The sequence below is a fragment of the Salmo salar genome, chromosome 19, assembly GCF_965601325.2.
Source record: "Salmo salar chromosome 19, fSalSal1, whole genome shotgun sequence".
NCBI classification, from domain to species: domain Eukaryota; kingdom Metazoa; phylum Chordata; class Actinopteri; order Salmoniformes; family Salmonidae; genus Salmo; species Salmo salar.
In genome coordinates this window covers 56,893,372-56,907,403 of record NC_138309.1, presented here as the reverse complement: position 1 = coordinate 56,907,403, position 14,032 = coordinate 56,893,372, and the positions used below count along the sequence as shown (strand labels likewise).

General features: G+C 46.9%; 1 protein-coding gene across 1 annotated transcript in view; it reads right to left on the bottom strand.

Annotated features, from left to right (window-relative positions):
- The window catches only part of LOC106579341 (SRC kinase signaling inhibitor 1), a 58,524-nt gene extending 45,462 nt beyond the window's left edge, over nucleotides 1-13,062 (bottom strand). The window contains exon 1 of the mRNA XM_082965825.1: nucleotides 12,526-13,062. The gene's annotated coding sequence lies outside the window, so the exon portion shown is untranslated. The remainder of the gene's footprint in view (nucleotides 1-12,525) is intronic.
- Between the last annotated feature and the right edge of the window lie 970 nt (nucleotides 13,063-14,032).

Genomic DNA, 14,032 nt, shown 5'->3' with positions numbered 1-14,032 from the left:
CACGACGGCACATTGTTGGTTAGTCTTTAGTAATTTGCTGAATTCACTAATTTTGCTTAAGCGTCATCTCAAATCTGCCTTGACTGCAAATGTGATGCGCGCTGAGGCAATTCACACACCAGCAACTCATAACTGGAAACTTTTTACAGACATATTCAACAATGGTCATAAGTCAACTGCTACATGGACAGTGAAGTAGGCTAAGCAATTAAAAAGACTGATGCTCAGAGGAAAAGAAAGGCAAATGGGAAACTGATTCAGTCGAGCAGACAGTTAAATAGAAAAGTGTGTGTGTGTGTGTGTGGGTGTGTGTGTGTGTGTGTGTGTGTGTGTGTGTGTGTGTGTGTGTGTGTGTGTGTGTGTGTGTGTGTGTGTGTGTGTGTGTGTGTGTGTGTGTGTGTGTGTGTGTGTGTGTGTGTGTGTGTGTGTGTGCGTGCGTGTGTGCGTGTGTGCGTGTGTGCGTTTGCATGCGTGCGAGAGAGAGAGAGAGATCCAATGTATTGTGTGTCAAAAATATTAAAAACTTAGCTCACCTGATAATGAAAAAACACCATATACACACATCACACACACACACACACACACACACACACACACACACACACACACACACACACACACACACACACACACACACACACACACACACACACACACACACACACACACCCTCCCCCATACACACACAAGTTCAAGACAATGTGTTGCTGAGCATGAGGGCAGACAGATGTATCGATGCATGTGCACAGCATCAACATCCTACCCTTTGCATTTATATGACACAGCCTGGCACCCCATGCTGTTGTTATCACTGATCTCTCCCCTCCATGTCCCCACAGGGCCAAATGTCTCCTTAACCCCTGCCCTCTGTAGCTGCTGGGTGCCTGGCTGGGCTGGTTGCCTGGCTGGGCTGGGGGCTGGAGGTTGGCTAGGATGGGACCTGACTGGGCTGGAGGCTGTGAGTAATGCAGCGGGCTGCTGGGTCAGCTCTTCTGGGTGGCAGATCTTCAATCACAACCAACCTGCTGTAGCATCACAGTCAGACAGCAAAAAGACCACAGCCAGATCCTACCACAGCCAGACCATAGCATGGCCCTACCACAGCCAGACAATAACATGACCCTACCACAGCCAGACCATAACATGGCCCTACCACAGCCAGACAATAAAATGGCCCTACCACAGCCAGACCATAACATGGCCCTACCACAGCCAGACAATAACATGGCCCTACCACAGCCAGACCATAGCATGGCCCTACCACAGCCAGACAATAACATGGCCCTACCACAGCCAGACCATAGCATGGCCCTACCACAGCCAGACAATAACATGGTCCTACCACAGCCAGACCATAACATAGCCCTACCACAGCCAGACCATAGCATGGCCCTACCACAGCCAGACAATAACATGGCCCTACCACAGCCAGATCATAGCATGGCCCTACCACAGCCAGACAATAACATGGCCCTACCACAGCCAGACCATAGCATGGCCCTACCACAGCCAGACAATAACATGACCCTACCACAGCCAGACCATAACATAGCCCTACCACAGCCAGACCATAACATGGCCCTACCACAGCCAGACCATAACATGGCCCTACCACAGCCAGACAATAACATGGCCCTACCACAGCCAGACCATAACATGGCCCTACCACAGCCAGACCATAGCATGGCCCTACCACAGCCAGACAATAACATGGCCCTACCACAGCCAGACCATAGCATGGCCCTACCACAGCCAGACAATAACATAGTCCTACCACAGCCAGACCATAACATGGCCCTACCACAGCCAGATCATGACATGGCCCTACCATAGCCAGACCATAACGTGGCCCTACCACAACCAGACCATAACATGGCCCTACCACAGCCAGACCATAACATGGCCCTACCACAGCCAGACCATAACATGGCCCTACCACAGCCAAACCATAACATGGCCCTACCACAGCCAGATCGTAGCATGGCCCTACCACAGCCAGACCATAACATGGCCCTACCACAGCCAGACCATAACATGGCCCTACCACAGCCAGACCATAACATGGCCCTACCACAGCCAGACCATAGCATGGCCCTACCACAGCCAGACCATAACATGGCCCTACCACAGCCAGACCATAGACACAGACCACAGTCTGATCACAGCAAGACCACTGAGACAGACCATGTCAGATCACAACCAGAACATACAGCTAGTTAGACCTTACAGCCAATCCACAGCTAGACCGCTGACAGACCACGGCCACTGACCACAACCAGACCAGTCAGACTACAACCAGACCAGTCAGACTACAACCAGACCATAGCTAGACCATAGAGATACCACAACTAGACCACAACCAGACCAGTCAGACTACACCAGACCATAGCTAGACCATAGAAATACCACAACTAGACCACAACCAGACCAGTCAGACTACATCAGACCATAGCTAGACCATAGAAATACCACAACTAGACCACAACCAAACCACAACCAGACCAGTCAGACTACACCAGACCATAGCTAGACCATAGAAATACCACAACTAGACCACAACCAGACCAGTCAGACTACATCAGACCATAGCTAGACCATAGAAATACCACAACCAGACCACAACCAAACCACAACCAGACCAGTCAGACTACAACCAGACCATAGCTAGACCATAGAAATACCACAACCAGATCACAACCAAACCACAACTAGACCAGTCAGACTACAACCAGACCATAGCTAGAACATAGAAATACCACAACCAGACCACAACCAAACCACAACCAGACCAGTCAGACTACAACCAGACCATAGCTAGACCATAGAAATACCACAACCAGATCACAACCAAACCACAACCAGACCAGTCAGACTACAACCAGACCATAGCTAGACCATAGAAATGCCCCAACCAGACCACAACCAGACCACAACCAGATCAGCCCCACCTCAGCCAGATATACACTCTTCCCTCTCATCATCTTTTAAAAAAAGACAGCATCTTGTACAAGGGAAATTACAGCTTTGAGACTGTATCAAAATGTGGGTCAATGTCTGTCAAGATGACCTCAACTAAAGTGTATATGATTGAGTATTCTGATGGAAAGCTGGCTATAAAGAAATAGATGAAGACATTTCCAGAGAAATTAAGCCATCATAGTGAAAACATAATTAAGTGCTCTGGGAGATGGATGGCATTATGTCATAGAGACAATTCTTTAAAAAATGTAAGCTGGATCAAAAGAATTACAACAAAACACTAATTGGGGTTGGGTTAAATGCAGAAGACACATTTCAGTTGAAGGCATTCAGTTGTACAACTGACTAGGTATCCCCCTTTCCCTTCCCCTTTTAATTCAACCTGTGACATTCTTCTTTGTTGAAAGACGTTTTTCAAGAAAAGAAAGCCCTAGATATCCGGGGATTTACAAACTGATATCAAACGGACATCAAAGGGATTCTGAAGTTGTAGATTAGTGGAATTTGATCAGCACAACTTCAAAAGCATCACATTGATTTGGAGTCAACAATACTCTCCCGGCTGTATTAGAAATCAGCTTATATATCACCAAAGCTGCAGCTACTTCCGATATACGAAGCAAAACCTCTGACGTACTCTAAACTAAAAACAAGGTAAGATGTTATCATAAGCCATCAGTGTCAAAACCCAGAGGGGTGCACAGCATCATCCAACACGCTCATTCTAATTTTCCCTTTGAAATCCTCTGATATCTCAACAAAATATGAGCTAATTGCACGAGATGAATATATCCTATACTACTTGAATTTTGCCCTGACATGTCTGCTAGCTTACAACCTCATCCATATTCATGGTTGCCCCAGTCACGTGAGAAATGGACTGGCAGAAGGCTAACTGTGCCATTTAAGAAGGCAAGACTTTGGCTCGTGCTCAATATGGTTTTTAATAGTCCGTTAACTACTCAAGGTCAATCCAGGTTAAAAGGGAAGTTACTAAAGTGTTTCCATTCCCCTTTAAGGCTGATGTGCCTTGCAGCCGCATACTTCTCTCCCTGGGCGGCAGAGCAGAGGATTTGGGCTCCACCACAGTCTGAGCATCCAACCCCTCTCGCTCTTCTTGGTTATGCAAAAGCCAGATAATCTTGGTGCATGCAGCTTTGCAAGAAGAAGGTCTGCTCCGCAGCCGAGCTGACTGCCTGGCTCATTCCAGCACCACTCATCCAGTCCACTGATGCAGAATGTGTCAATTATGGCACAGCAGGAATGGATGGATCGTACCTGGCTGGTCCTGTGCCGGTGTGTCCTTTGCAGAGGCTCTACATGGTAGTGGAGTGTGTGTCCCAGTGTGTGTGAGGTGTTTGTGTGTAAGTGTGTGTATCGAGTGGCAGTGAAGAGCAAAGGAGGAGTGCACAGTGCAGTGCCAGAGATTGGAGGCAGGCAAGGTTTCTGACTGTGCTGCTGAGACTGTGTGTGTGTGTGTGTGTGTGTGTGTGTGTGTGTGTGTGTGTGTGTGTGTGTGTGTGTGTGTGTGTGTGTGTGTGTGTGTGTGTGTGTGTGTGTGTGTGTGTGTGTGTGTGTGTGTGTGTGTGTGTGTGTGTGTGTGTTTCTGAGAGTATAATCCTTTCACCGTCTTCAGGGACAAGCTGCAAATGAGCCAGTCTCCGTTTTCTCTCTTCTATCTCTCTTCTCTCTCTCTTCTCTCACTGTATCTCAGACTCGCACATGAGCCTCCAGCACAATGATCCTCCCATGCTGCCACCTTTCGCCTGATAACACAGGATGAGGCGAGCTGTCTTTTCCTGTCTCTATTAATGACTACGACGATATCCATCATTCTCTCTCTCTCACTTTTCTTTTTGGTTTTCAATGTGAGTCGGTGGCCGCCTCGCTGTCGGTGCTGCAACGTCTTGTGTATCTGGTGTACGCGATTAGACACCCACTCTACTGTGGGATTTACACATGCATGTTGTTTACACATCTACTGATCCACTCCAAGGTGATGCGAACACGTCCGTTTAATTGGAGATGTATAGATATTCTTATCATTCCTGTAGAGTTTGTAAGTTTATATTTGCAAAAAGTGATGTTTACTTCCTATTCACACACTGTTGATGAGAACATATTTTGGGGGATGTTGGTTTACTGTGAATATTGTGTTCGTCTTGGTTGCGACTCAAATATAAAGCTAATAGATTCAATAACGGTATTTGCTCACCCACTATTGTGGTTGGGAGGATTATTTTTTTTAATAGTTGATGATACACCAGCACATCCAATTTCATCATGATTGTGGGGGAGTGATAGAGCCTGGAGTTATAACGTAATCAAACTGGAAGAAGGCATTAGCACTGTGCCAATCAAAGGCTACATCATTTTCACAGACTAGATCATTAGCAAGGTAGATAGAGACCATAGATAACGCTGCTCTGCTGTATTGGCCCCACGTTCTGCTTTAAGGAGAAAGTGTGGGCAGTAATGACATCCCCTATTGTGCTAAAACCAGATTACCATTGATGTAAGGAGCAGTAAGGAGCAGCCCAACTGGGATGATTAGTGTAGACTTAGTGGGATTCAGGCTGGAGTGGCAGAAATATGGAGGGACTGCACACTTGTCATCCCAATAAAATCACACTGGAGGCTGTGGGACTGTTGTGGATGGGCAGGGTGAAGAACGAGCTTCTGCAGTGTGTGTGTGTGTGCGTGTGTGAAAACCCAAGTCAGCACAATCTAATCAGCAAGCACATTCTTTCTCTCTCACTCCCTTGCTTCTTCTTTCTCTACTACTGTACCTTCAGGTTTGTTTTTTTACCTCATGGAGAGATTCCTGATGGGAGATTGCCATCATCAATCCGTTTTTATCCATTACATTTGAGTCATTTAGCAGACGCTCTTATCCAGAGTGACTTACAGGCGCAATTAGGGTTAAGTGCCTTGCACATTGACATATTTTTTTTACCTAGTCGGCTTGGGGATTCAAACCAGCGACCTTTCAGTTACTGGCCCAATGCTCTTAACTGCCATATCACCCAATAATTAACCAATGCCTAAAGACATGAAAAGATAAGGAATTGAAATGATACATGCTACATCTGCTTGTGGTGCAGGACAAAACATTTCATTTCACCTTCAGATATCAGGATTTCAGAGGGACAGAGTGTATAATCAAGAAATTAGCAGTTACTCATCCGCACAATGTAATTTAGTAATCAGGCTTTAGTCTCTGTTTGTTTGATTTCATTCAAGACATAGTTAAATCATCAAGCTCGCACCTGAGCAAACAAACGTGGGGAAATGCCACATCTGTCACATACAAAATGCAGGAGAGGAAACCCTGAACACAGATGCCTATTTCTGAACACCAGCCATGGCTCAATTTCCTCCTGTAAAAACACCCAGTGTGAAAATAACCCCTTGCCCCCTACGTCATGGCTGTGTACAGAAATGAACTGGAACTATTAACCTTCCAGTGGACTTATATTATTGGAGCTTCGGCCATATAGCTTTTGACCCTATAGCATACACCTTGGGAATGGATTTGGAGGAAATCAGTATGAGAATTCTTTACTGTCGTATCCCCAGGCATTCAGCTAAGAACCTTTTTTACCAATCAAAATGTCCCTCCTGATTGTAAAGAACCCAATATCTCACTTGATGGCTACAGTATATCTTACTTGAAACCTGGTCACCAGGAGTAACTGGCTTTCTAGCCTATAATTCAATCTCATCTCTCCTACAGTTGACTGGCCTAATGAGTACTCAAAGTCATCTCACCTGCTGTGTACTTGGTTTAAATAAGCTCTTTCAAGTTTATGCCTCTATGCCTTTCCCAGTGCTCTCTGCATCTCTGTGTGTCTCCTTGCCCCTGCCGTCTCGCCCACTGTCAACACGCTAGATCAAATGATACATGAAAACCACCATTTATTTAAGATCCGTTTCCCCGTTTCCAAAGACTGCTATTTCCGTGTGACAGACTCTTTCCTGTATCCCTTTTCTTCCTCAGTCAGTCACTCATACATTCTATGTATCTGATGTTTGTCTTTCCCCCCCCCCCCCCACCCCCAAGGCTTTTTCACGTCACTGAGAAGAGTGAGCTTAACTCATTCAGTCGCTACACATGAAGATTTCAGGCATTTAAGGCAAGTCTGAGAAAAAACGCACAGTGCTGAGAAAACCTCCTTCACTCTGCAGAGCTCAAAGAAATTCTCTAAATACAAACATACAACGCATGACAGCCATTTATGGCACAACCCAAGGCAATGTCTTCATTCAGTAAAAATATCAACTCATGTATAAAGCAGAACTTATTCTCTGCGTGGGAATTTTTTTTCTTCTCACATTACGGAGCGATGCATTTTAATGCACAGAAAATATCAAACCTAATAGACTACTGCCCGTATACAGTTGAAGTGGGAAGTTTACATACACCTTGGCCAACTACATTTAAACTCAGTTTTTCACAATTCCTGACATTTAATCCTAGTAAAACTATCACCACTTACGATCACCACTTTATTTTAAGAATGTGAAATGTCAGAATTATTGTAGAGAAAATTATTTATTTCAGCTTTTATTTCTTTCATCACATTCCCAGTGGGTCAGAAGTTTACATACACTCAATTAGTATTTGGTAGCATTGCCTTTAAATTGTTTAACTTGGGTCAAACGTTTCGAGTAGCCTTCCACAAGCTTCCCACAATAAGTTGGGTGAATTTTGACCTATTTCTCCTGACAGAGCTGGTGTAACTGAGTCAGGTTTGTAGGCCTCCTTGCTCGCACACACTTTTTCAGTTCCGCCCACAAATTTTCTATGGGATTGAGGTCAGGGCCAAATCAATACCTTGATTTTCTTGTCCTTAAGCCATTTTGCCATAACTTTGGAAGTATGCTTGGGGTCATTGTCCATTTGGAAGACCCATTTGCAACCAAGCTTTAACTTCCTGACTGATGTCTTGAGATGTTGCTTCAATATATCCACATAATTTTCCATCCTCATGACGCCATCTATTTTGTGAAGATCACCTGTCCCTCCTGCAGAAAAGCACCCCCACAACATGATGCTGCCACCCCCGTGCTTCACAGTTGAGATGGTGTACTTCGGCTTGCAAGCATCCCCCTTTTTCCTCCAAACATAACTAAGGTCATTATGGCCAAACAGTTCTATTTTCGCTTCATCAGACCAGAGGACACTTCTCCAAAAAAATACAATCTTTGTCCCCATCTGCAGTTGCAAACCGTAGTCTGGCATTTTTATGGCGGTTTTGGAGTAGTGGCTTCTTCCTTGCTAAGCGGCTTTTCAGGTTATGTTGATATAGGACTCATTTTACTGTGGATATAGATACTTTTGTACCTGTTTCCTCCAGCATCTTCACATGGTCCTTTGCTGTTGTTCTGGGATTGATTTGCACTTTTCGCACCAAAGTACAGATGAACGTGGTACCTTCAGGCATTTGGAAATTGCTCCCTAGGATGAACCAGACTTTTTCTGAGGTTGTTACGCTCGTCATAATCATTGGACCAAGGTGCAGCGTGGTAGGCGAACATTTTACTTTATTTAAAAATGAACACCGTCAAAACAACAAAATACAAAAAAAACGAACGTAAAGTTCTGCAGGCTACACAGCAGCAATACAAATCAAGATCCCACAAACAAAGGTGGGAAAAAAGGATGCCTAAGTATGATCCCCAATCAGAGACAACGATAGACAGCTGCCTCTGATTGAGAACCATACCTGGCCAACAAAGAAATAGAAAACATAGATTTCCCACCCTAGTCACACCCTGACCTAACCAAATAGAGAATAAAAGGAATCTCTAAGGTCAGGGCGCGACAGTACCCCCCCCCAAAGGTGCGGACTCCGGCTGCAAAACCTGACTCTATAGGGGAGGGTCCGGGTGGGCATCTAGCCTCGGTGGCGGCTCCAGTGTGGGACGTAGACCCTGCTCCGCTCGCGGATCCGGCATCTTCGGTGGCGACTCTGGTGCGGGGATCGTCGCCAGAAGCTCCGGACCGTGGATCGTCGCCGGAGGAACCGGACCGTGGATCGCCGCCGGAGGAACCGGACTGTGGATCGTCGCCGGAGGAACCGGACTGTGGATCGTCGTCGGAGACTCCGGACCGTAGATCGTCGTCGGGGACTCCGGACCGTAGATCGCCGCAGAAGGTTCCGGACTGGGAACCCCCGCTGGAGGCTCTGGACAGCCGACCGTCGCTGGAAGCTCCGGACCGCCGACCGTCGCTGGAGGCTCTGGGCCGCGGATCGTCGCTGGAGGCTCCGGTCCTTGGATTGTCGCTGGAGGCTCCAGGCCATGGATCTTCACTGCAAGCTCCGGGCCATGGATCATCACTGCAGGCTCCGGGCCATGGACCATCACTGGAGGCTTCGGGCCGTGGACCGTCTCGGGAGGTTCCGGACTGTGGACCGTCTCGGGAGGTTCCGGACTGTAAGCCGTCTCAGGAGGTTCTGGACTGTGGGCAGTCTCAGGAGGTTCCGGAGTGTGGACCGTCTCAAGAGGTTTCGGACTGTGGACCGTCTCAAGAGGTTTCGGACTGTGGACCGTCTCAGGTGGTTCCGGACTATAAGCCGTCTCAGGAGGTTCCGGACTGTGAGCCGTCTCAGGAGGTGAGCCGTCTCAGGAGGTTCCGGACTGTGGGCCGTCTCAGGAGTTTCCGGACTGTGGGCCGTCTCAGGAGGTTCCGGACTATAAGCCGTCTCAGGAGGTTCCGGACTGTGAGCCGTCTCAGGAGGTGAGCCGTCTCAGGAGGTTCCGGACTGTGGGCCGTCTCAGGAGGTTCCGGACTGTGGGCCGTCTCAGGAGGTTCCGGATTGTGGGCCGTCTCAGGAGGTTCTGGACTGTGGACCGTCGCCGGAAGCTCCGGACTGGGAACCGTCGCCGGAAGCTCCGGACTGGGAACTGTCGCTGGAAGCTCCGGACTGGGAACTGTCGCCGGACTCCGGACTGAGAACTGTCGCCGGAAGCTCCGGACTGAGAACTGTCGCCGGAAGCTCCGGGCTGGGAACTGTCGCCGGAAGCTCTGGACTGGGAACTGTCGCCGGAAGCTCTGGAATGGGAACTGTCGCTGGAAGCTCTGGACTGGGAAGGCGCACTGGAGGCCTAGTGCGTGGAGCCGGGACAGGTGGCACCAGACTGGTGACACGCACCTCTGGGCGAGTGCGGGGAGCAGGCACAGGACATACCTGACTGGGGACACGCACTTCAGAAAGAGTGCGAGGAGCAGGCACAGGACGTACTGGGCTGTGGAGGCGCACTGGAGACCTGGTGCATAGAACCGGTGTAGGATATACTGGACCATGGAGGTGCACTGGAGGTCTGGAGCGTAGAGCTGGCACAACCCGTCCTGGCTGGATACTCACTTTAGCCCGGCAAGTGTGGGGCGCTGGCACAGGAGGCACTGGGCTGTGAAGGCCACTGGCGACACAGTGCGGGGCGCTGGCACAGGACGCACTGGGCTGTGAAGGCCCACTGGCGACACAGTGCGTAGAGCTGGCTCAGGATATCCTGGACCGAGGAGGCGTACTGGAGACCAGGAGCGCTGAGCCGGCACAACTCGTCCTGGCTGAATGCTCACTTTCGCACAGCAAGTGCGAGGAGCTGGCACAGAACGCACCGGGCTGTGGATGCTCACTGGAGACATATTGCGTATCTCCGCAAAACATGGTGCCTGACTGGTCCCACGCTCCTCACGGCGACTGTCTTGCTCCAGACATCAATGCATCCACGCTACCTCATCACCCCCATCAACTATCTCACAATACTCCTCGCTCAGTCTATCCCAATATTCCTCCTCGCTCTCAGACTTGCCCCTCGGCTTTGCTGGCCAACCCGGGGGCTGCCTCTCGGGCTTCCGTCGTGGTCGTGAACTTCGGAGTCGCCGTTGATCCTCCTTCGCTGCCTCCGCCTGCTTCCATGGCAGGGTCTTGTCCCCTGCCATAACCTCCTCCCATGTCCATGATGTCCTCCACTCCCTTTTCTCCCGGGCCCAGGATCCCTGTTCCTCCTGGCCACGCTGCTTGGTCCTTTGGTGGTGGGATCTTCTGTTACGCTCGTCATAAACATTGGACCAAGGTGCAGCGTGGTAGGTGAACATTTTACTTTATTTAAAAATGAACACCGTCAAAACAACAAAATACAAAAAAAAAACGAACGTAAAGTTCTGCAGGCGACACAGCAGCAATACAAAATCAAGATCCCACAAACAAAGGTGGGAAAAAAGGATGCCTAAGTATGATCCCCAATCAGAGACAACGATAGACAGCTGCCTCTGATTGAGAACCATACCCGGCCAACAAAGAAATAGAAAACATAGATTTCCCACCCTAGTCACACCCTGACCTAACCAAATAGAGAATAAAAGGGATCTCTAAGGTCAGGTTGTGACAGAGGTCTTGGATGATTTCTTTTGATTTTCCCATGTCAAGCCAAGGGGCACTGAGTTTGAAGATATGCCTTGAAATACATCCACAGGTACACCTCCAATTGACTCAAATTATGTCAATTAGCCTACCAGAAGCTTCTAAAGCCATGACATAATTTTCAGGAATTTTCCAAGCTGTTTAAAGGCACAGTTAACTTAGTGTATTGTGATACAGTGAATTATAAGTGAAATAATCTGTCTGTAAACAATTGTTGGAAAAATGACTTGTGTCATGCACAAAGTAGATGTCCTAACCGACTTGCCAAAACTATAGTTTGTTAACAAGAAATTTGTGAGAGTGGTAGAAAAACAAGTTTTAATGACTCCAACTTAAGTGTATGTAAACTTCAGACGTCAACTGTATATACTCTTAAATGTACCTCATCTACTCTACTCATCTATTTGTCCTTTCCACTCAGGCCAGCCTCCAGTTTTTATATCAATATCAATTGTATATAAAGTGAGGGCTACCTTGATGGACAGTAATAACAATCTAGTTCAGTAATAACAATCGAATGTCTCTCTACAGAGAGAGAGAGAGAGATCTGAAGAGGATATGGGATGCACATGCTGTGCTCCGTGGCCATGGTGTCGACATTATCCCCACTGTGACATTCGATTGTTATTACTGAACTAGATTGTTATTACTGCCAATCAAGGTAGCCCTCACTTAATATACAATTGATATTGATATAAAAATATATATGTCTCATCACATTAATATCATTAACACATTTTAGTCCCAATTTGCCTGTAATACGCCCCTTCAAACCACTATAATACTATATCAATAAACATTTTTAAAGATCACAACGGAAAGTCCAAGCCCCTGACATCCTACTTGCAACACACATGCAACAATATTTCAAATACAGCATGTCAATACTGTACATTTAGACATTTATCAATAACCATCATATGGAGGCGAGGAAACATACTCACTGATAAGACTTCAATCAAACCAGTCAATGAAACATTAGCATATCAACGAGAACATGAAAATACCAAAAAATACATTCCCAAATCAGCATCAATCCCCCAGGTCAAAAGATCAAAGAGAACTTCCTGCCGCAGCGTTTGAGAGAAAGGCACTCAAGTAAAAATAAAAATACCTGCAGGAACTACAGTATGCACGGAGATAGAGTTGACATGCCTGGGGATGAAGAATTTCCCATTCTGCAGCACGACAGTCACACTTCTACACCGTCCTGTACTGTCTTAGTACTGGATCTCAGCTCTCCTTCTTTGTATCCTTTCACTCTGTTTTCTGTTCTCCTCATAGTATATATTATTCTATTAAGTCGTCTTTCTTTTCCTTCTTTCTTCTTCTGCTTCCCTCTTCATTCTTCTGTTTTCTCTGCATCCATGTTTTTGTCTCCGTCCAGTTTTTCTGGTACAACCACACTGCACGGGGGAGAGTGTTTTAGGGTTGGTGTGAGTATGTCTGTTCTGTGGTGGGTTGGCAGGGGTCTGTCTGTCTGTCTGTCTGTCTGTCTGTCTGTCTGTCTGTCTGTCTGTCTGTCTGTCTGTCTGTCTGTCTGTCTGTCTGTCTGTCTGTCTGTCTGTCTGTCTGTCTGTCTGTCTGTCTGTCTGTCTGTCTGTCTGTCTGTCTGTCTGTCTGTCTGAAATCCAGCATGCTACAGTGCAGGAGAGCCTTTACCCATGTCTTTGCATGTCCACTGAATAAACTAATGTTTTATTAATGTAAACCCCTCCCCCGACACACTCCTCTTAAAGGCACAGTGTCCTAAAAAAATCTGTAGCTTTGCTCTCTGGTCCAAATGCCCATGGATGCTAGATTTAATCTAGGCATGTTATTTCATTGGATACTATTCAGGATGTATGACTTGTAGAGGAATCATGTCTTTGGATGCGTTCCTCTGCCCAGGCGTTGCTGACGCATGCCAGATCTTACAGCGCCTGGGTAGTTATTTTACATATCAGCTAGAGCTAGACACATCATACGTAATCTGTCAGTCGATGACACAGTCAATGACGTGGCACACGACCATTGGTTAAAGCATGCAACGTCTGAGCAGGGGAACGCAACCTTTATGTATGAGAAATGTTTTTGAACCAATGATAAAATCCCAACTATATTTTTGTAAACTCATACTATGTTAACCATTGGTTGCAGGTGGGACATTTGGGACAGTGTTTGGAGTTGTCTTCTACTTTTTCTAGTGTCTTTGACACTTTAATCAAACTTACTGATGGTAGATATAAATAATGGAAACTAACAAAGATGGGTCTCGACAAGAGCACTAAAGAGAGTCCCGTGGATGCGTTAGTGCACTTTGATACAAAGTGGAACCAGTTGATCTATGAGCAGTGTGTGTGTGTCGTGTGTGTGTGTGTGTGTGTGTGTGCGTGTGTGATAGAGGACACAGGACACACATGGTCTAAGTAAATCCTGGGTTACCGTAGGCTGTAATTCAGTATGGAAGGCCATGAATTAATGAGAAGGTAACAGTTTGTTTTCAGGGTCAGGCCTGGGCTACATCATATGCTGTATGACACAAAATAATGCACACAACATGACGACTACTGTCTGTTGACCATAAAGTCCAATTTAGTTTGTTGAACAGATACTATTGGATATGGCTTTGTAAGAATTAT